General features: G+C 36.1%; 1 long non-coding RNA gene across 1 annotated transcript; it reads right to left on the bottom strand.

The window, feature by feature from the left end:
- Positions 1–15,011: 15,011 nt before the first annotated feature.
- On the bottom strand, positions 15,012–16,767 carry LOC128291756 (uncharacterized). Its single transcript, XR_008281597.1, has 3 exons — positions 16,730–16,767; positions 15,882–15,967; positions 15,012–15,031 (listed from the first exon to the last, which is right to left on the bottom strand). It is a non-coding gene; the product is annotated as an uncharacterized LOC128291756 (long non-coding RNA).
- Between the last annotated feature and the right edge of the window lie 7,214 nt (positions 16,768–23,981).

Raw genomic sequence — 23,981 nt, 5'->3', positions numbered from 1 at the left:
CGTGTGTCCCCTGCACCTAAAAATTTAAGTCAAATTAGCACACGGGTAGGACATACGGGCGTGTGTCTGGGCCGTGTTAAGTTAACAGAATGCTCAAGTTTTGGACACGGGGTGAGCCCACGGGCGTGTGTCTTGGCCGTGCCTAAATGTCAATGGTACCCACGGGTTAAAGGCATGGATGTGTCCTAGGCCACATAGGCGTGGGTGACCACACGGCCCCTCATACACGGGCGTGTGACACTTCTAAATAATGATTTTTTTTAAGTTATTAAATGTTCCCGGTCCTATCCCAAACTATCTCTAGGTATATTTAGGGCCTTAAAGGCCCATTTAAGGGATAAGATGTGAATGCCTGAAAGTTTCAGATCTAAGCTAAACCTGGTGAGTCGATTTAGTATGTTTTAAATGTAAAGTTTCGGTAATACCTCGAACCCTATCCTAATAACGGATACGGGTAAGGGGTGTTACATTTATTGGTATCAGAGCTACGGTTTAGTCAGTTCTAGGACTACCGTAGAGGATGTTAAAGTTTGCTATACATGCCATTATTTGAATGTTGATAGTGTGACGTCTCCTAATTGTTTAAACTATTTTGAATATAGTGAATGTCTTCCAATCAAGCACAAGATGAGTCCGAGGGAGCCAAGAGCCATGCTCCAGCTTCCGTACAACAAGCTGTATCTAGTAGTAGTAGAAGGTTGATGTCAGAAGGCTGAGTAGAGGCACGAGCTGCCTTCTTTGATATGATGGATGAATGGTTTGGGGATTATCTAAGAAATTGCCCCAATATAACAAGACCTCTCCCGCCCCCTAATCAACCTGATGAGGATGTGCCACAAGGTATGGCACCAGTAAGAGTCGGTAAGGCCTCTGTAGATAAGCTTAGAAAGTATGGGGCTCAAGAATTTAGAGCGAAAGTTGATGATAATGCTGAAAGAGTCGAGTTCTAGCTCGAAAATACTACGCCGGTGCTAAACGATTTGTTATGCAGACCCGAGGAATGTTTGAAGTGTGCTGTGTCCCTTTTGAAGGACACTGCATACAATTGGTGGAAGACAGTATCCTCGGTAGTGCCGAAAGAAAATATTACTTGGGATTTCTTCCAAGCAAAATTTAGGAAGAAATACATTAGCCAACGGTTTTTGGACTCGAAGCGAAAGGAGTTTTTGGAACTCAAACAAGGTAACAAGACTGTAGTGGAATACAAGAGAGACTTCGTACGACTAAGTCAGTACGCAACTGAATGGGTTCAAACTGAATCGGAAATGTGTAAACGCTTCAAGGAAGCTTCGAGGAAGGCTGAATGAGGACATCAAATTGTTGATTGGGATCTTAGAAATACGGGAGTTTGCCGCATTGGCCAATCGAGCCAAGAAGGCCGAGGAACTTAATAATGAAAGAAAACAAGCTAAGAGAGAGGCTCGAGTTGCAAGCAAGAGGTCTAGCGGTAAAACACTCTCGTTCTCCATGAAGAAGGCCAGGAGCCTGCATGAACGCACCATTTCGTCAGTGGGATATTAGGGTAGATCGAGAAGCTCTAAACGACGAGGTCAAAAGTCTTCCTCCCTGATGGTAACTAGTGTGGGGAGTGTAGATGATCAAAAATTGAAGTGTAAGAGCTGTAACAAATTTCACTTCGGAGAGTGCCGAATGAAGAGCAGAGTGTTTCAAATGTGGTTCCCTTGATCACTTCCTCAGAGACTGCCTGAAATGAGCTGAAAAAGATGAGGAAATAGCTCCGAAGTCGGGTGCTCCCATTCTACGAGGTAGACCTCTGAGCTACACTGGGAGTGCTAGTGGCAGTTGAGTCGTGACTAAAGATGCTGCAAAATCAGAAGTTCGAGCCCCGGCAAGAACTTATACGATACGTCTTCAAGAGGAAGCCGCTGCTCCTGATGTTATTACGGGTACTTTCTCTCTTTTTGATACAAGTGTTGTTGCTTTAATTGACCCGGGGTTGACACATTCATATATCTGCATGATATTGGTGTCTAATATGAACATACCCGTTGAACTTACGAAATTTATCATTAGAGTGTCGAACCCATTAGGAAAATTAGTCCTAGTTGATAAAGTCTGTAAGAATTGTCTTTTGACGATTCATGGTCATTGTTTTTCGGCTATCCTTATGTTGTTACCATTTGAAGAGTTCGATGTGATACTGGGCATGGATTGGTTAGGCTTACATGATGTAATTGTAAATTTTGGTAGTAAGTATATTAAATTAAAATTCCCGGATGGTAAGATTCTACGGGTCTAATCAAGAGAATTGTGTTCGTTGCCGGTTGTAATCACGGCAATGGTTGCCCAGAGATATATGAGGAAAAGATACGAAGCTTACCTTGCATTTGTGTTGAACACTAAGGAAACTAAATTGAAGATTGAATCTGTGCCAATAGCATGTGAGTATTCAGATGTGTTTCCGGAGGAATTACTCCGATTGTCCCCTGAAAGAGAGATAGAGTTTGGTATTGAATTGGAGCCAGGGACGACTCCCATTTCTATTGCCTCGTATAGAACGGCACCTACCGAGCTGAAGGAGTTAAAAGCACAGCTGCAAGAGCTGACGGATAAAGGATTTTCTAGGCCAAGTTTCTCACTTTGGGGTGCCCCATGTTGTTCGTAAAGAAGAAAGATGGTTCGACAAGTTTATGTATCGATTATCGGCAACTGAACAAGGTGACTATCAAGAATAAGTATCCTTTGCCAAGGATCTATGATTTGTTTGACCAGTTGAGAGGAGCCACCGTATTCTCTAAGATAGACTTAAAGTCTGGCTATTATCAGCTGCGAATTAAAGACTCGGATGTACCCAAGACGGCCTTTAGAATGAGGCCATTATTAATTTCTTGTTATGCCGTTTGGGCTAATGAATGCACCGGCTGTGTTTATGGATCTAATGAATCGGATCTTTCGGCCATATTTGGATAAGTTCGTCGTTGTGTTTATTGACGACATTTTGATCTACTCTAAAGATGAGATAGAGCATGCGAAGCACCTAAGAATTGTGTTGCAGACCTTGCGGGAAAAGCAACTGTATGCTGAGTTTAGCAAGAGTGATTTTTGGCTCCAGGAAGTTGGATTTTTGGGTCATATAGTTTCGGGTGAAGGCATCCGAGTTGTTCCAAGTAAGATTTCTGCAATTGTCGAATGGAAATCGCCTAAAAATGTAACTGAGGTTAAAAGCTTTTTGGGCTTAGCCGGTTACTATCAAAGATTTGTAAAAGGATTTTCCATGATAGCGACTTTGATGACGAAGCTACTACAGAAAGACGTTAAGTTTGAATGGACAGAGAAGTGTCAGTAAAGTTTTGAGAAGTTAAAGACATTGCTGACTGAAGCTCCTGTTTTAGTGCTACCTGAATCGGGAAAAGAATTTGTGGTCTACAGTGATGCATCCTTAAATGGATTGGGTTGTGTGCTTATGCAAGATGGCAAGGTGATAGCATATGCTTCACGGTAATTGAAGCCCTACGAGAAGAATTATCCAACCCACGACCTAGAGCTTGCCGCTATTGTTTTTGCCTTAAAAATTTGGAGGCATTATTTGTATGGTGAGACTTGCCGTATATTCACGGACCACAAGAGTTTGAAATACTTTATGACTCGGAAAGTATTAAAATTGAGACAAATGAGGTGGCTAGAATTAATTAAGGATTATGATCTGAATATCGACTATCACCCGGGAAAGGCGAATGTGGTCACCAATGCATTGAGTAGAAAATCCCTGTATACTATGAGAGCCATGGATACTCGTTTGACATTGCTTAATGATGGTTCAGTTTTGGCTGAGCTGGAGGCTAGGCTGACATTTCTGCAGGAAATTCATGATGCTCAGCTTAATGATGACGACTTGCAGGAAAAAAGGGATCAATATGAGTCTGGTGTTAAGTTAGATTTTCGAATCAGTCCTGATAGATGTTTGATGTTCAAAGATAGGGTTTGTGTATCCAAAGAAAATGAAATTATTCAGAAGATTTTGCAAGAAGCACATAACAGTCGTTTGTCTGTTCACCCGGGAAGTACCAAGATGTACAACGATTTAAAGAAGATGTACTAGTGGAACGGTATGAAAAAAGATGTTTCTGAATTTATATCGAAATGACTAGTATGTTAGCAAGTTAAAGTTGAACATCAAGTGCCATCAAGTTTGTTACAGCCTGTAATGGTCCCCGTATGGAAGTGGGACAGAGTTACCATGGACTTCGTGACAGGACTACCTATGACTCCGAAAAAGAAAGATGCCATATGGGTTGTAGTGGATAAATTGACGAAGTCGGCTCATTTCACTCCAGTAAGGACAGATTATTCTCTAGATAGATTGGCTGATTTTTACATTTCTGAGATAGTAAGATTGCACGGAGTACCACTGTCGATTATTTCAGACAGAGACCCGAGGTTTACTTCGAGATTCTGGAAGAAGTTACAAGAAGCCTTAGATACGAAGTTGAGTTTTAGCACAGCTTTTCATCCTCAAACCAATGGTCAGTCTGAGCGGATGATTCAGATTCTCGAGGAAATGTTGCGTTGTTGCATCCTCGAATTTCTGGTTACTTGGAAAAAATACCTGCCATTGGTAGAATTTGCCTACAATAATAGCTTCCAAACAAGTTTGAAGATGGCACCTTATGAGGCCTTGTATAGTAAGAAGTGTCGAACTCCATTGTACTGGATAGAACTCAAGGAAAATTAGATTCATGGAGTTGATCTGATCCAAGAAACTGAAGAAAAAGTTAAAGTGATACAGGATTGTTTAAAAGAAGCATCAGATAGGCAAAAGTCTTATGCTGATCTGAAAAGAAAGGAAATTGAGTTTCAAGTTGGAGATCGAGTATTCTTGAAAGTATCTCCATGGAAAAAGGTATTGAGATTTGGTCGGAAAGGTAAACTGAATCCACAATTTATCGGACCATACGAGATTACCGAAAGAGTTGGACCATTAGCCTATCATTTGGCGTTGCCACCCGAAATGGAAAAGATTCATGACGTGTTCTATGTATCCATGTTAAAGAGATACCGATCAGACCCCTCTCATGTAATTTCACCGACTGAGATTGAAATTCGACCAGACATGACTTATGGAGAGGAACCGGTTAAGATATTGGCTCGTGAAGTTAAACAGTTGAGAAATAAAGATGTGGATCTTGTAAAAGTTTTACGGCATCGTCATGGTGTAGAAGAGACCACATGGGAGCCAAAAGAAACAATGAGAAGTCAATATCCGAATCTATTTTCTGGTAAGACTTTCGAGGACGAAAGTCCCTAAGGGGGGAGAAATGTAACATCCCGAAATAGGGCCTAGTCGGAATAGTAGTTTCGGGACCACAAATCTGACATCAAAATATTTATTTTATGATTATTATGAGGCCTAGAATATGAGTATATGCATGTGTTAAAGTTATATGAAGAAATTCTAAGTATAAGGTGTCCAATTAGAAATTAGGGACTAAATTGAATAAATTGTAAAACTTGGATTCTAGAAGCAATTTGTATGAAATTGCTTTAGATTATGAATTAGAATGTCTTGGAGAGCAAGTTCCCCAAATTCTAAATTTTTGGACAAAAATGGGCTTGCATGGATGAAATTTTAAAGAAAGGGCATAAGGGCATTTTGGTCATTTGTCATTTTAATGAATTAAAATGGAAAAAAATAAAGCCAAAATCAGCCATTTTCTCCTTCATCCAACCAAAAATTCTGGGTTCTCCATAGCTAAGGTTTCAAGCTTTCCAAGCTCAATAGTAAGTGCTCCCAAGCCCCGTTTTTCATGCTCTATGTATTTTTGAAATCCCAGTAGCTTGCTCTCTCCATTTCTACCCATATTTCATGCTAAGGTTCATGTTTAAAATTTTACCCATGCATGAGTTGCTTGTATTTTGATGGATTATGGAGGAATATGGAAGATGAATGTGTATTAAACATCTTTTCCTAGTTGATTTTCATGAAAAAACCCTTATAGGGACTATTTTGAAAAGATGTAAATGCATGGTAGAATGAGAAAATAATGGGCAATGTGGGCTACCATAAGAAGGAAAAGTGTTCGGCTAGACTTGGGTAAGATAGAAACTGCATGTGTTTCATTATACGAGCCTAGGGACTATATCGTAAAAATGTCAAAGGTTAGGGGCAAAATAGTCATTTGGACCGGGGGTAGATATTAAACTTGAAATGTATAATATGGGATATTAATGAGTTAATTTTTGCTTTTATAGACCTTGAGGAACAAATTCCAGAGGTCGATCGTGGTAAACGCAAGGTTTTGGAATAACCGAAACACAATCCCTAAAAGAATACTAGGTAAGTTCGGATAACTTAAAGTAAACCTCTAATATGCATAATTGAATAATTTATGAATGCATGATGATTGCATTTATTATTAGCATGAAATATCATGGAAATGCATATTTGATGGTAACATGTGAAAAATGTCTCGGATGAGGTTGACAAAGGGAATTTGATGGATAAACCCTCATTGATATGTGTAAAGAGATCCTGCATGTGTGGCAGTAAGGATTTAGCCCGGACGGGTAATCCGTGATCCCGAGTATGGAAAGGATCTAGCCCAGACGGGTTTTCCTTAAATGATTGAGCCTCCCGAAGAATATATGTGCATTGAGGATTTAGCCCAGACGGGTAATCTTCTTAGGGTCTAAATTTATCCTGGACTGGTAATTCAAATCCGAGCTCATTAAGGGTGTTTGTCACTATAAGGGATTTAGCCTGGACTGGTAATCCCGACATCACCTTATGAGTTTATGATCTGGGGGATTTAGCCTGGATTGGTAATCTTGCCATGAGATGTGAGGTTTGCGGGAGTGCATATATGTGAAATGATCATTCGTAAGAATTGACGGATAATGGGTATTCCATCTAGATTTCCTAGAAACTCAATGGGATTAATATGATGTATGTCAATAAGATGATGAATGATGAGCTCATCTATATTAATTACATGATGTTTTGTTATGTGACTAACTTATTGATTGAGTGCATGTGATAGGAAATCATTTCATAATTGATTGTTTCATGATTTAAGTGTGGATGTATGCTAATTACTCGGTAAGTTTACTTTTCGGTTATTCAAGCTTACTAAGCATGAAAATTCTTACCCCCTCTCTTTTCCCCGTTTTACGTAGCTCGACGACTCATAATGATTGGAAGACGATTGGAGAAGCAACACATTATCAACTAGTCAAGCTTTGGTTAAAGACACTTCTACTTTGTTAATGGCATGTATAGGCTTTGAGTATTTTGTCATATGTGTCATTTGAATTTCCAAATGAAGACATGTAAAGATGTATTCATCTTTTTGTATAACGCCATGAAAATTGGCATATTTTGAAGTAGGCTATGACCTGCCTTTATATGCATGTTTATGTACTTATTTGATGGGTTGCTACAATTGGCAATGAGTTCAAAAACGAGCCAAATTTTGGATGTGCTACAATAACATAAGAACCCATAAATACTAGATGGGAAATAACCTCTTTGTATGAAACCAATGATATGAGGTTTCCATACAACTAACTTCATCAAGATCACTTACAAGTGTATTAATCATGTTTTACTTTGAATTTGGTATCTATTTAGAAAAAGAAGTAGAAAGAGGTGACTAAAGGCTTGGAAAATAGCCTATTAAGGTCCAAATGGTTAGATACATGGGTGTGTGTCTAGGCCGTGTGTGACACACGGTCCATCCCCATGAGCATGTGGTATGGCCGTGTGTCCCCTACACCTAAAACTTTAAGTACAATTAGCACACTGGTAGGACACACGGGCGTGTGTCTAGGCCGTGTTAATTTAACAGAATGCTCAAGTGTTGGACACGGGGTGAGCCCACGGACGTGTGTCTTGGCCGTGCCTAAAAGTCAGTTTTGCCCACGGGTTAAAGGCATGGACGTGCCCTAGGCCACACGGGCGTGGGTGACCACATGGCCCCTCATACACGGGCGCGTAACACTTCTAAATAAAGAACATTTTTTTAAAGTTATTAAATGTTCTCGGTCCTATCCCGAACTATCTCTATGTATATATAGGGCCTTGAAGGCCCTTTTAAGGGACAAGATGTGAATGCCTGAAAGTTTCAGATCTGAGCTAAACCTGGTGAGTCGATTCAGTATGTTTTAAATGTAAAGTTCCAGTAATACCTCGAACCCTATCCTGATAACGGATACGGGTGAGGGGTGTTACACATCGGCTATGAGATGTGTCAGTGTAAGACCGTGTCTGGGACATAGCATCGGCATGTATAGAGGTGTCAGTGTAAGACCATGTCTGGGACATGGCATTGGCACAAATATGTGAGAGCTAGTGTAAGACCATGTCTGGGACATGGCATCGGCATTATACCCTATGTTTGAGGCTTAATGAATATTCGATAGCATCCCAAATGGACACAGGCGTGTGTCAGGCCATGTGAAAACCCCTGTAGGTTCGAATTTAGAATTTAATTCACATGGGTATGGGACACGAGCATGTCTCTAGATACTTAGGTCGTGTGTGTCACATGGGCCATCAGCACGGCCATGTTATAATGACCACATGGGCGTATGCCCTGTTTCAAAATTCATTTTTATTAAGTCAGTTTAAGGACCCAAGTTGGTTCCAATTTGTTTCCAATGAAAGTTTTAGGCCTCGTAGGCCCACATTAAGGAGCTTAAACAAAGTTTGAAAGAGTTTTAAATTTGATCAAGTCTTGGTGACACAGAAACATTTGAATGAATGTGTTTAAGTTTAGTAACGCCTCGTATTCCGTCTGAGCGTAGGGCACTGGTGTGTGGTGTTACACAGGTTGGGACACGGCCATGTGATGTCATTTCGAATGTCCACACGAGCGTGTCTTAGATAGTGTGAGAGACACGACCGGGCCACACGGGTGTGTGCCCCCTGTAGTTTGAAAAATTTTCAAAGTTTTGTAAAAATTTATTGAGTTATCAGTTTAGTCCCGAACCACCCTGAATGCATGTTTTGGGCCTCGTAGGCTCATATTACGAACATTATGAATGTATATGAATGTTTTATATTTGAATTGGGAAACAAATATATGAGAAATGTATGTTTAATTGTGTTATAAGTTCGGTAATGCTCCATAACCCTATTTTGACAATGAATGCGGGTGAGGGGTGTTACAGTTCTCCAAAGAAAGATGAAATCCCGATATAGAAGGTTGAGTTGCCTTCTTAGAATTGTTCATTGCATAACGTTCCAATACTTGTCTATGTATGATTATTGTGATATTGCTATCACTTTGTTCTTTTGATCCCTCAATATTCGAATATTAAGAACAAAATTAGCTACTCCTAAGTCCTTCATGCTAAACTGTTAAGTAAACCACAATTTAACCGATGACAATGTCCCTACTACATTTCCAATGAGTAGTATGTCATCGAAAAATAGAACAACAAAGACCATCTTTCCATCCCCAATATGTTCATAAACACAAGGTTCATCAACGTTTTGCTCAAATCCAAAAGTTTTGATCACTTGATCAAATATTTGATCCCATGAGTGAGATGCTTGCTTAAGTCCATATATGCATCTAAGCAGTTTGAAAAATTTATGCTCGTTTCCTTTAACTATATATCTGGTGGGTTGCATCATATAGATGCTCTCTTCAAGATAATTGTTCAAGAATGTTGTCTTGACATCCATTTTCTAGATCTCGTAATCAAGAGTCGTCGCAATGGATAACAATAGACGAATTGAATTGAACATGACAACCGGAGAGAAGGTTTCTTTGTAATTGATATCGTCTTTTTTTGTAACCTTTTGCTACAAGTCTAGCCTTGTAAGTTTTGACTTTTCCATTATATTTTCTTTTCTTCTTATAAATCCATTTACACCCTATGGGTTTGGTAAGTCTATAAGTTCTCATACTGAGTTGGACTACATAGAATCCATCGCATCTTTCATAGCTATTTTCCAAAGCTTGGAATCAATGTTCTACATCGCTTCATCAAATGTGAGTGGGTCATCATCTTCCTGTTCGGCAGACTCAGTGTTTAGAACACTTTTGCAAGATTGGAAGAACTCAAGCCTACGACAAACCTTCCCACAGCAGCGAAGCTCCCTATGTTACTGATCATTTGTAGATCTACTATTAGGAGTTGATTCCGAAACCGTTTTAATCAAGCTTTGTGTATTTCCCAAAAGTTACATGAGTTGTCACTATCATTATTTTCTCTTTTGGGTTTTAAAACACACCACCCTTTTATCCTCTAGAATATCCCAAGAACATACATGGTTTTGTCCCTAAATCCAACTTCCTCATATCTTTATCCAATACGTGGGTTCGGTATCCCAAAATCCTTAAATGATTTAGATTTGGCTTCCCATCGTTCCATAATTTGTATGGAGTTTTAGATGCTACCTTAGTTGGTACATCATTTAGAATATAAGAAGTCGTTTGTAATGCATACCGCTAAATAAAAATTGGCAACTTCGAATAACATAACATCGATCAAACCATGTCTAACAAGGTTCAATTCCTTCCACCTACCATGCCATTTTGTTATGGAGTGCCTAGCATAGTTGATCTATCGCAATTTGATACAACAAATTATGCTCTCCATTACACCTAATGATTTTATTCTCGAGCAATTTAGATGTTTTCTCATTACTTTTCTTAATTTTTAGTTTTATCATTAATAAAATGTTTTTATTATTTTTAAGTCATTTTTATGCCCAAATTGGCTAATCATGCCATGGGGAACCTAACAAGTTAATTGAGTGTTGCAGAGAGTCAATAGTAGCCCGAACGTAAAGAGAGCATCACCTAGATGGGGTATCGCGATATCGAAACTTGAAAATTGTGGTACCCTTGATAGTGTTAAAAAGAACAGAATTGAGACCAGATACAGTGATATCGCAATACCAATTAATGGGTATGACGATACCGAGACATCCCAAGACCAGTCATTTCAAGACTGTTGTGGGTATCGCGATACTGCTTCCTGACAAGTAAAAAAACTGAAAGGGCAATTTTAGGTCAAAACAAATTTAAGTCTATTTTTTATTTAAGGGCATAATGGTTAATGCCAGGTTAAATGTTAGTAGGCTATAAATACAAATTCATAAGCCTTTGTTTTCAAATTTTTTTGGTTGATAGTTTCTTTTAGTTTTCCATGGTTGATAGTTTCTTTTAGTTTTCCATAGTTTTAGGGTTAGGTTTTATTTTCTTTTCATTTTTAGATTAGGTTTTCTCTTTCTTTTTAGATTTTATTTTATTTTATTTTCCTTTCTTCTTCATTTTTAGAAACTATGTAAAAGGGAGATGACCAAAATCTTGGACTTCATTTGATTTACATCAATCAAATGAACATTTCTCAAATTATTTACTCTTATTTTATGCTTACCATGTGTTTGATTATGTGCTAATTTTTTTGATGGTTGGTTGATTAGTTATTTGTTAGTTAAGTTAATATTTATGTTTGATGTATTGATTGTTCAATTATATCAAAATGCTTAATAGACTAGAATTGGCACCTCAAGTTGAAAATCTAGATAAATGAGGCAAAGAGCAGAGTTTATCTTTAAATAGTTCGATATAATTGTATCGAACAATGAGACTGATAGGAGATCAATATGCTTTGGTAAGACTGAGACGGGAACCTAGGTGGTATCTTTTAGTTTAGGATGAAACCAAGAGGAGTTTCCTAACTTAGAGTGACAATCAATATAATCGATATAGATTTATTAGCTTAGTTAATGATTAACTAATCAATTGACCATTGGTTTATCATTTACATTTTCTAAAACAAAATGGGAGAAAATTAGATTAGTTAGTTTAATTGATAATTTAAATTTAGTTTATAAACAAGTTTCTATTTCAACTTGCACTAATGATTTCCAACTTGATTAGATTAATAATTGATTAAGTTATAATTAACATGATAAACATATTCACCCACTTGGCAATCCTTTGGGTTCGAACCTTGGGATACTCGAGTGTCCTACTGACACTGTACGCTTGTAGTTAAAACCACAATTTTAAATTACTTTATAAAATTGTTTATTTTCTACGCACAAGTGCCTGAGGGTCAAATTGTTGGTGTCGTTGTTGGGGATTGTGACGGTGTAAATATGTAGTTAACTTAGTTACTTTTGAAGTGATATTAGTCAAAAGAATAGGGAATTAGATAGTGTTTTTTTTCTATATAATGTTTTTTTTATGTTTTTAATTTCATTTGCCTTGCTGAAGATTTAGCTTAATCATGTTTAATAACTATGAATATAGGTGGCCGGGTGACCAATAAAACTATTAAGATCAATTGAGTTAGGCAAATGGAGATTCAATGAACCATTGGTGTTATGACAACAACTATGAGAGGCAAGGATACAAGTATCATTATGATTCTTATGGTTACGTGTATGGAAAGGATGGTTACAATAAAAAATAGGTAGTAACTCGATGTATGATCTGTATTTCTCGTATTATGAGGATGGGGGTAAGCATTTGGAAGAGCCTAATAAAGATCACTACCAAACCATTCAGATGAGTAAACTTGAGAAAAGTGTGCATATGTTGCAAGCTGATGTGCACCAAATACATGGTCGATTAGACCAAATTTTCAAGTGGATGCAAAGCAATGCCCCATCGAGTATACCAAGTGAGAAAATAGTGGAAGTTGTCCAAGGCCGAGCAGTAATGAACACTCCGATGGAAGAGGTCGAACATGATATTATTGAGCTTAAGGAAAAGGTCCACTCCACTATTACTGAGCATGATGAGTTAAACATAGGATTAGGCTTAGGAATAAGAGTAGGAGAGGGAGTAGGTGTAGAATTAGAGATAGAGAAATAGCTAAATTGGAAACTAAGTAAAGGTGTAGAGGAGCTGGCACACTTTCCAACTATTGTTGAAGATGATTTAACCGATGAACTTAATGAACATATTTATTTTCAATTCAAAATGGGAATTAAAGTCTAGGTATCTACGACTTATGGCGACATTGAGTTCATGATACTCAAAGCTATAGTACCTTGGAACGAGTTGAAGAGTTCAGTAGGCTTTGAGAGAAAGTGCCTCACGATGTGGCTATCCAGAAGGTCAAAAATAAGGCAACGATAATATGCTCAAACACCAAGGGGTTCTTATTCTAGTCATGAAGAACAAATGACGATTCAAGGTGTCGAGTGTTGGATTTGGTGCCCTAAGTGTAGTATTTTCGTCTAAGTACACTTGTAATGTTTTGAATAGATTGGTTAATAAAACTATTCATGAATTACACTAATACTTTACATATTGTCCTTACATGGCTTTTGCACGCAAAACAAAATGTAAGTAAATGTTGCTCACTGATTGTCTACTATTTAACTAATATTTAGTAGTATTACGTGGTCGGATCGTAATACAAAAAGACTGCTTGTATTAGTATACAAACCTAAACATTTCCTTAGTTTAATCAGAAATGAGCAAATTGATTGAAAGAGTAATATGTTTTCTGTCAAGTCTAGTTGAGGAGATGTTTTGTCTTGGGCATTGGAGTGAATGACTCCTAAAAGATAGAGATATAGATGGAATTGACTAGATTGATAATACATCAGAGTGGACCCAAGTAGAATAGATCTTGAATCTGTTTATGGATCTATTCATTTGTGATATTCATAGTGTGTCATACATAAATCCTAAGTGGATGGCGGACAATGTATGTGTGACTTGTACACTTTGATGTAAGTAAAAGTCTAAATTCGAATAGATAAAGAACTGAAAGCTGGTGCGTTGGGTGTCCGACTTCTGCAATATGTAGTGCCATTCACAACATGGAAATTCATAACCTGAGTCATGGGTAAATGATATCCTCTTATAGGCATTAAATGGTTGATGAAATGTAAACGTGGCCACAAGTCGTTCGTCTTTGTAATGGATGACTTTATCACTATTTGATAGTGATTGAATTTTCATGAACGAAGATTTAATGGTTACCATAAGATAACATAGGATCATATTGGGAGAATGGATATTATCCCAAAGAGATCAATTATATACTATGAGGGCAACATACTTATGATAAGTTCATTGGACCAGCACTGAATAATTGCTTTTGTAACACCCCAAACCCGTGACCGTCACCGGATTTGACCACGAGGTGTTACCGGGCTTACTTTACTTATTCCTCTCTTGGAAATTTTTTTTTTTTTGTTTTCCTTTTTCTGTTCCAGGCAGGCTAGTTAACTGCATCACTGTCACCTTAAAAATCATATCTCGAGTTCCAGAACTCGAAAATGAGTTCCGTCAATTTTCCCTGAAACTAGACTCATATATCCATCCATGGATTTATTTCTAGAATTTTTGGTCGGGCCAATTGGTACAGTTTATTAGTTAAAGTCACCCCTGTTTCAGGGTTCGACTACACTGACCTTTACGCATTACGACCTGGATATCATCTCGTACAGAGCTCTAATGCTCATGCCGTTTGTTTCTAATGAAACTAGACTCAAAGGGGAATCTATGCATATAAGGCATGACTTCTAATTGTTTCTGGATAATTTATAGTAAATTTTCCAAGTCGGAGAAAGGGATCCAGAAACTGTTCTGGCCCTGTTTCGCGAAAACCTGAATATCTCTTAAAATACAGCTCATACGGTCGTTTCGTTTCGTCCATATGAAAATAGATTCATCAAGGTTAAATTTCATAATTTATTCACTATTTAATTCTACTTCTACTATTTTTAGTGATTTTCCCATCTCACCTCACTGCTGCTGGCAGCATCTGGTACTAAAGCAAACAATGACTATTTCATAATTCTTCCATGGCCAACTATTTCATCATACATAATACAAACTATGGCCACCTTATCAAAATTAAGGTTTCTAAGGCTCGTGCCTATAGGTTTTAGATTCACACTCAACCGACCACATAGGCCATCTTCGCATGGCTTAAAGTTTACAACCCGAGATTCAACAAACAAAATAGCCTATACATGCCAAATGTTCTCCTAGCTCAACTACGAAGACAATACCAAAAGATTTCCAGCCGGTGTGATGACTTCAATGACGGTTCCGAGCACATAAACGATATGAGTCCAAGAGACCTAAAATGGGTGACAAGAAAACACCGAGTGAGTTTATAACTCAGAAGTCGTAAGCATTTCACAACCATCCGTTACTAAAATTATCATAAAATGAAATAATGAAACAAGGCCCATTGTTCCAACCATACCGAACTATACCATAGTTCCTTAGACCTTCGGATCAATCTCATACCAAGTCATACATTTACATTTCATATACTATTCAATAGGATATTTGAAGCAATTTCCATACATCATTTCATTTCCGCAACAATCATGCAATTGAAATCATCACATAGATTTAAAACTTACCGACTCAACTCCGAGCATGAACATAGTATCTATTAGCCACGAACTCAAGGTACTTACTCTTTCCGCTGTCCATACTCAACTCGATGAAGACACACCCTCCATATAATTGTTCGATCGGAGATATATATATATATAGAGTACGCATTTACGTTGCTTAATACTCGATTTCGCACACTTAGTGCCATGTGATTTAAGCCCGCACACATAGTGCCATACCCTTCGAGCTCGCACACCCAAAGGTCGTATATTTCCAGCATGCACACTTAGTGCCATATATTTCCAGCATGCACACTTAGTGCCATATATTTCCAGCATGCACACTTAGTGCCATATATTTCCAGCATGCACACTTAGTGCCAATCTCACACCGTACACACGTATTGCCCAAGACACTTAGTGCCGAAAGCAAACTTTCTACACATTTCACTATTTCTTTTACATTCAACAATGTCATCATTCCATACACATACATTTTCATTTACATATCATCTCATTAAACACAATTGCATAGATATTATGATCATTTAAAACAATGCCAAATATATGCTTAATGACTTACCTTGTGTTGGGTAAAATGGTTCCAACTCGGCTATTCGATGTTCTTTCCTTTGCTTTTGCTTGATTCTCCCCCTCTAGCTTCTTGAGCTAATCAATAAATTAACTAGTTTAACCGTCTTGCCAAATATTTATACATATATACATGACATCAACAATACTATCATCATTAATTCATCAATTCACAAAGTTTTATTTCACGAACATTTGACCCATTTTTACCCCATATGGCCGAATGCTACATTCATTACCCAACTAGCCATTCAACAATTTTCAGCCTCATTACCACCCTTTTTATGTCTAATCGTCTAAATGAGATCACATGCCTAACTATATCCGAATGTGCAACATTAATCTAGCATTTCCATTGCATTTAACACTTAACATTTACCCCATCTAGGCCAAATTTTGCTAGCACACAAGCCTTTGGCCGAATGTCCTTGACCTCTAGTCACCCAAAATTTCTTTGTTCTTTAAAATTCATCCAAGACTACATTCGGCACTTCCAACTAATAATTTAGGTGCTCTCAAGCTCATTCACAAGTACTATTATATATCACATTAAGCATTAAACCATTTTGCAACATAAATTTTATAGCATGGCGAATACTCATGCACATACACACATAACAACAAGAACTCAATGGCACAAAAATCTCCTTTTGTTAAACATTCGAACTCACTCATCTCCATGCTTTCATCACAACAACATCAAAACACTAATTAGGAAATACAACATTCTTGGCGAAATTTAACTCACCTAACAACTTAGTTTCGATCCAAGATTCAAGGAAAAATTTGAACCAATCCTCCAAACTATGCATGCATTTTCAAGAGTGGCATAAAACATACCTTCTTGTATCAAAACACCTTAGTCTAGTAAGCTCCCATGGCTGATTTTCTCAAGCTCCCCCTTTCTTCTTAGTACATTCGGCCATGCAAAGAAAAATGAGAGAATGGACACTTTTTTTCTTCTTCTCAAGTCATGGCAATTGTAACAAAATGAGAAAGGATGAACAACAAAATTTTTCTCCTTTCTTTTCCTCAACTCACGGCAACAAGGGGGCATCCACACTTTTTTTTTTATCATTTTCCTTTTTTTCATTTCTTTATTTTCCTTCCATAATGCACTAGGCCAACATGTCTAGGACATGTTTTCTTTGCCCATCATCATGTCATGGCCAGCCACTAACCTTAGGAAATGGGTTATTTGACATGCAACTCCACCCTTGTGTTAACATGCACTAATAAGCCATTTAAAATTAGCATATCATATTTCACCATGTTTCACATTGATCCCTATTTAATAATTTCTCATAAAATTGGTAAAATTAGAGAATGAAACTTCCACATATGCATGCACACACATAGTAAGCATAGAATATAACAATTAATTATTTTTTATGACTCGGTTTAGTGGTCCCGAAACCACTTTCCGACTAGGGTCAATTTAGGGCTGTCACAGCTTTCGTAATGTTGTGTCATTAGGGAGAGCTCGGTCACGATACTATAGTGGAATGACTTCATGACTAAATGAGTTTACAATTAACAGGCGAAAAGACGAAACTTAATTATAAATCATTTGAGCCCTGATTACATATGTGCAATCAATCCTTCTACTAGCTCGTTGAAACCAGAAATGAATTGCCTATTGAACCAAAATGAACATAATGAATAGAAATAGAGAAATGGAAAACATTCAAAAATGATTAGGCCTTCTCTGAAATGGAGAAATGAAATCATTTGGAAATGAATGTGGATTTCTAAAAAAATGGAAATGGAAATGAAAATAAAAATGAGAAATTATCAATTTACAGATATATATGGATTACTTAGAAATGACTAGAAGAATGAGTTTATATTTTTTAGCAGATATAAAGCCTGAAAATTAAAATAAATCATTTGGTTATAGTGAACAAGTTGAGTTGTGAAATTTTGAATATATTTTCTTGGTAATTTTACCAGGGGTAAAATTGTCATAATTTTACCGGGTGTCAAATTGGGATGAAAAAATTATTTAATTGGAAAATTAATCTTTATTTTAGAAAATAGAAAAATATGTATTGGTTTGGATTAAATTATAAAGTGTTGGGTTAAAAATCCAGAAAGCACATACAATTAGACACAATACAATGAGATGCCCAAATCCCCATTATTGCATATTTTGTTTTTGGTGTGTTTTGTGTTTTTATATGTAGGCCACTCACTCGAGAATTACACGACAAACTCGATATTTAGCGAGGAGGTGGACGACCCTAGCTACCTTGATGAGCGCTCACAATATTCAGGGAAGTTTGGTAATCCTTTTATCTTTTTTTGAGGTATAAACATTGGGAATAATGTGTAATTTTAGTCTAGGGGCATTCATAGAAAATTTGCATGTTTAGTCAATTATTTTTTTATGGTTCTGTTTTTGTTTTATTTTTTCTTATTTTAATTGTTACATGGTGCTTGAACATGATTAGATTAACAACTAGTGAATTGTGGTATGTTTTTGTGTAATAGATTCTTTGAGTTGTACAAATTTTTAATGATCATTTATGAATTTTATTCTTCGTGAGTAAATTATTTAGTTCAATTTGTTACATTATATAATAGAAGAGAGGTAATTAAAAATTCGTGATTTTTTTTTCAATTTTATCCAAATGATTAATAAGTTTGTGGATAGATGTGTACATGCATGCATTAGAATTCAACATTATTCATGGAAATAAGTAGAAGCATGTTTCAGTTTTGTGATTGTTAAGATATTAATGGATGACCTAAGGTATTGCTTGTGTAGCCTAGAGCAAATGACTAACCTATATGCTACATTATCCCTAGTTCTCGTAATTTGAGCCTTCAATTATATTTTCTTGATAAACCTATTTTTTTCTAGACCTCGAGCATAAAGGGAGTTAAAAACTAAACATTTCACCATCCCTATTGTAATGCCCCTCACCCGTCTCCATCGCCGAATTAGGGTTACGGGATGTTACCATACAAAACAAAATAGAATCATACTATATCGATGCAAAATATCCCTAAACAATTGTTAAACATCAATCCTATAATCAAAAACATGTTATTCATATTTTATCAGTGTTAAATCGAGCTTACAGAAGTTATAAAACAATTTAAAACAAAGCAATGACTAATGTTGTTTAACACAGAATAGATGTCACACGACAGTCATGTTGTTTAACCGTGTGCAAGGCTAAAAGCGATGTTGGTGGAGGCACATGGTCGTGTCTCAAGACCATGTAATAGATTGTGGCCATGTGTTCCAATTGAAACCAGAATCACACAGACCACATGATCGTGCCATATACTTGTGTATGGCACACGACTGTTATAAATGACCAATTTTCAGTGGTGTTGAAAACAATGGTTAGAGAACACTAAATCCAACGAATGTGTTCGAAAATTTTATTATTTATTATTTACAAGTCAAGTGTGATTTTAAAAAGATTTTTGAATTGGTGATTTGTGTTTTAGAAGGATTTATTAGGTAGAATGGTTCAGAAAACGAGGTATCGAGACCTTAATTTTATAAACTGAGTCATAAATACTTTTATAAATATTTACAGAGTGTCATTAAGTCACTATTAAGATTTCGTTAGAAAATTTTAACGTTTTGATAGTTAATTAATTAAAAAGGACTAAATTGAAAAAGGTGTAAAACTTGAAAATTAAAGAGATAGTGATTAAATAGCCTAAATGGTAAATAAGAGAGGACCAAAAGGACAATTAGAAATTTATTAGATGGCTGAAACGATTTGTGAAGAGAAAAATCTTGAAATTGGATGATTTAAGGGCAAAATGGTCATTTGGGAATTAAGATAAAAATCAAAACAAAGACTAAATTGAAAATCTAGACATTTCTTCATCAATCTTCAGCCAAAAACAACCATAGAAGAGTCTCCAAAACCTGGTTTTTCATATTTTTACATCATGTGAGTTCAATTCTTGCTCTTTTCTTGAATTTTTTTTGTTTTTAAGACTTCTACAATTAGGTCCAGTTATCCAATTCATTAGTTTTTGAATTTATGGGTAATTTTGAAAGTTACCATTGATGAATGCTGGATGTTTATGATGAATTAGTATGGATTTAGAGCTTTAATTTTATTTTATGATGATTTTATTAAGTGATTTTAATAGATATTGATTTTAGGACCAAATTGTGAAAAGGTTAACAATTATGGTTTGATGTTGAAATTCTAGATATCAAGAGCTTTATATTAGCCTAGAATGTTTAGATAAATTGTCAATTGAGATAAAAATGGCTCAATTGATGGATTACTTAGTAAGGGACTAATTTGCAAAAATTGTCAAAATTGGGGTAATTGTGTAATTTAAAAAATTAAGGGGTATCAATTTTCAAGTAAATTGAAACTGAAATATATGCTAATGAATGAATAATTTTAAATTTTCGATCAAGAGCCCGCAGGCAAACGTGAAAAAGAGAAAATAGCAGAATAGTCCTTGAACTTCTACAAATCTTGCAACTTAACCCAGATAAGTTCATATGGTTAAATTTAAATGTTAAATGTTAAATTGATGAATGGTATTATGTATTTATTGATATCATTTGTTGAAAATAAAATTACTGTTAAAGTTATGAAATTGAATTGAATGTTCAAAGCGAGCGAAACACGGGATTGAATACAGTCATTTTGTGCAAAGGAGGAATTGTCGGTAAATTACCCAAGTAAACTGGGGTTCAACATTTGTTGCGAACTTTTGTGTTTACTTTCCATTTAGCTCTTATGAGCTTCAGTTAACTCATATGAGTTTCCATTTAACCCTAATGGGTTTCCGTTCAGCTCTTTTAAGCTTCAATTTTAACCCATTTGGGTTTCCGTTTAACTCCTACGAGCTCCCAACCAAGCCTCACGAGTTTCCATTTAGAACTTATGTGCTTCTGTGCAGCCTTCACCCTTCCATATACGATGTACTCATATCTGTAAGACGTTCTCTAATTTGAAAAAAGTTGGTAAGTGATGTTTGGAATTAATGATTGAATATTTAAAGTTATTATTGATAATGATTTGAAAAAAGTGAATTCATTGATTGAAGTTGTGTTTGGAAGGAATTGTATATTGAATGATTTATTTGAATAATTTGTTATAGTAAGTTCGGTAAGATTTATGTTTAAAGCCAACGAACTTACTAAGCTTCTTTAAGCTTACTTGTGTTGTTTAATGTTCTTTGTAGACTTTTGAGAAGCCGGGAGATCCGATCACACTATCTAACTTGCTCCAGTAGATTTTCCTATACATACTATGGTTTATATGGCATGAATAGGGATTGAAATGGTTGTGTAATGCTAAGAATTATATTTTGTTTATATTTCAAGTTAACTTATATATAAATGGTTCTATCATGTTTGGTATAGTACTAGTATGGTTAATGGATAGATAGATCCTAGGCTTAGAGATGAATAAATTGATAAAACATGTTAATATAAGTAGTTGCATGTGTAAATTGTTTTATGATCCAATTAGAATATTAGAATATATGTGATAATATGATCATATTAAAGTTAGAAATTGGTTGTTTTAGAGATATTCTTATGGTCTATATTATGAAATTTGAAGTGTGTAGGTTGAAGTCAAGAATGGGTGAGAAATGAGGCCATAAAATGGCCTATTTTCGTCCACACGGGCAGAGACACGAGTGTGTGTCTCAATCGTGTGTGACACACGGCCTAGAATATGGGCTTGTGGTCTGGTCGTGTGTCCCCTGCACTTTAAAATTTCAAAACAGAATGCATAGGTTTTTTCACACGACCTAGCACACGGGCATGTGGCTTGGCCGTGTGACCCCTACACCTTCCACAAGGCCTAGCACAAGAGTGTGTGGCTTGGCCGTGTGACCTAAGTTAGAGAGTTACACGAGTGTGGTTACAAGCTGGGACACGGTTGTATGACTCACATCGAATGCCCACACGGCCTAAGACACGGGAGTGTCTCCTGACCGTGTGAGTTACACGGCTTGGCCACACAAGCATGTGTCCCTTGCCCTTAAGAAAATTTTAAGATTTTGCGAAAAATTCTCTGAGTTTCTAATTTAGTCCCGATTCACTTCTAAGGTGCATATTTGGCCGCAAGGGCTCATACAAGGGAGAATATAAGTATTTAATGATTGGTTTCTGATATGTTTATTAAATGTTATAAAATGTTCTTATTTATTCCGTAAAGTCTGGTAATGCTTCGTAACCCTGTTTTGGCAACGGATAAGAGTTGTGGGTGTTACAGTTGTGTGTCAGGTTGTGTATCAGCCCATGAGAACCTAAATGTCCATTTTTTGGCAAGTTACTAATTGTTAGAACACTTCTGCCACAAGTCTCATTATAACAACATTCAAACCTGCTAAAAAATTTTCAAAACATACCTAAAACAATGCATTTTTCAAACATTTTAAGTGCCTAAACAATATGCCACAACTTGCACCACTATTCAAACATTTGCAAACTAATATTCATTACCATTTATAAAATCAATCTCATACCATAAACATTTCCCATATAAGCACCATCAAATCAATAATCTATAACAACCCCAATTTTGGGCCTAGTCGGAACAATGGCTTCGGGACCACGAATCAAACGTATTAAAACTTTTTTTTTTTACATTTTTATGGTCTACAATTTTATGGAATGATTTTGTGAAAATTTCGTTCGAAAAGTTTGACGTTTGAGCACTCAATTTAGCAAAAAGAACTAAATTGTAAAAAGTACAAAAGTTTAGTTTTACATGCTAGAGGCATCTAACTACCATGAAATTTTAAATTGAAGGTCCTTAGATGGTAATTAGAGCATTTTACTTTAAGTTGGACAAAAATAGACATGAGGTAAGAGAATTTTAATGTTTTAAGAAAAGGGCATTTTGGTCATTTAATTAATAAAAGAATTAATAATCAAATTAAAAGATAATTTTTGCTCATCTTCTACCATTGGCCGAAAATTTCAAATGAGAACCATAGCTAGGGTTTGTTCATCTTTCAAGCTCAATTGTAAGTCCGTTCTTGTCCCGTTTTTAATGCTCTTTACATTTTTGAAGTCGTTATCACTCGATCTACCTATTTCTACCATTAATTTGAGAAATGATTAAGGTCTAGGGTTTGACCCATGTTAGACATGTGTGTATTTTGATTTTTAATGGTAGATTATGCAAGTTTGATGTTTGAAAAACGACTTTTGCTAAGTGATTTTTAATGAAAATGCCTAAAAGGACCTATTTGTAAAAAGTTATAAAATGAGTAGTAAAAATGGGAAAGAATGGAAAATGTGGACTATTATAAGCATGAAGAGGTTCGGCTAGACTTAGGAATCGAAGAAATTGAATCCATTTCAATTTATGAGCCTAGGGACCGAATTGTAATAAATGTCAAAGTTTAGGAGCAAAAACATAATTTTTCCCTAATGTGATTTTTGAACTAAAATGAGTAATGTGAATAATAAATGAGTTAAATTTGCTATTATAGATCAAGAGAAACGAGGTTCGGACCTAGATTAGGGGAAAAACAAAGTGTTTGACGATTAGGTCCTATTTCTACTATTTTGTACCGAGGTAAATTCGTATGTAAGTAATGCATTGTTTTAATTATGTTTTAAATGCTTTATTATTGTATGAATTGTGATTGAACTTTGGACGTATTCGACAAAGTTTCGATGAGCGTGAAATCCCAGTTGAACCTTAGGAATAAATAGGATACAAATGTCATGACATTAGGGTTACCAAGACTATGTGTAAGACCATATCCGAGATATGGCATCAATATGAGACTACGTGTAAGACCATATTTGAGATATGGCATCGATATGAGACTTTGTGTAAGACCATAGCTGGGCTATTGGCTTCAATATGTGATAAACCCTCGATAAAGTTATGATTGAGTAAGTTTGACTATGAGATTTATAATAACATTTATGTTAATTTATCTCATTTTAATTGTATGTTAAATATGTGTTTATGATGCTTATTATTTTCATAGGAACTTACTAAGCTTTAAAGCTTACTCCCCTTTCTTTTCCCTTGTCTTATAGTGTCACCAAGCTAGCTCGAATTTGGGGATCGTCGGAGACTCCATCACACTAACAACTTATTATTTTGGGTACCAA

This window comes from Gossypium arboreum, chromosome 4 (assembly GCF_025698485.1).
Source record: "Gossypium arboreum isolate Shixiya-1 chromosome 4, ASM2569848v2, whole genome shotgun sequence".
Lineage (NCBI taxonomy): Eukaryota > Viridiplantae > Streptophyta > Magnoliopsida > Malvales > Malvaceae > Gossypium > Gossypium arboreum.
This window is presented reverse-complemented; position numbering and strand designations above follow the sequence as displayed.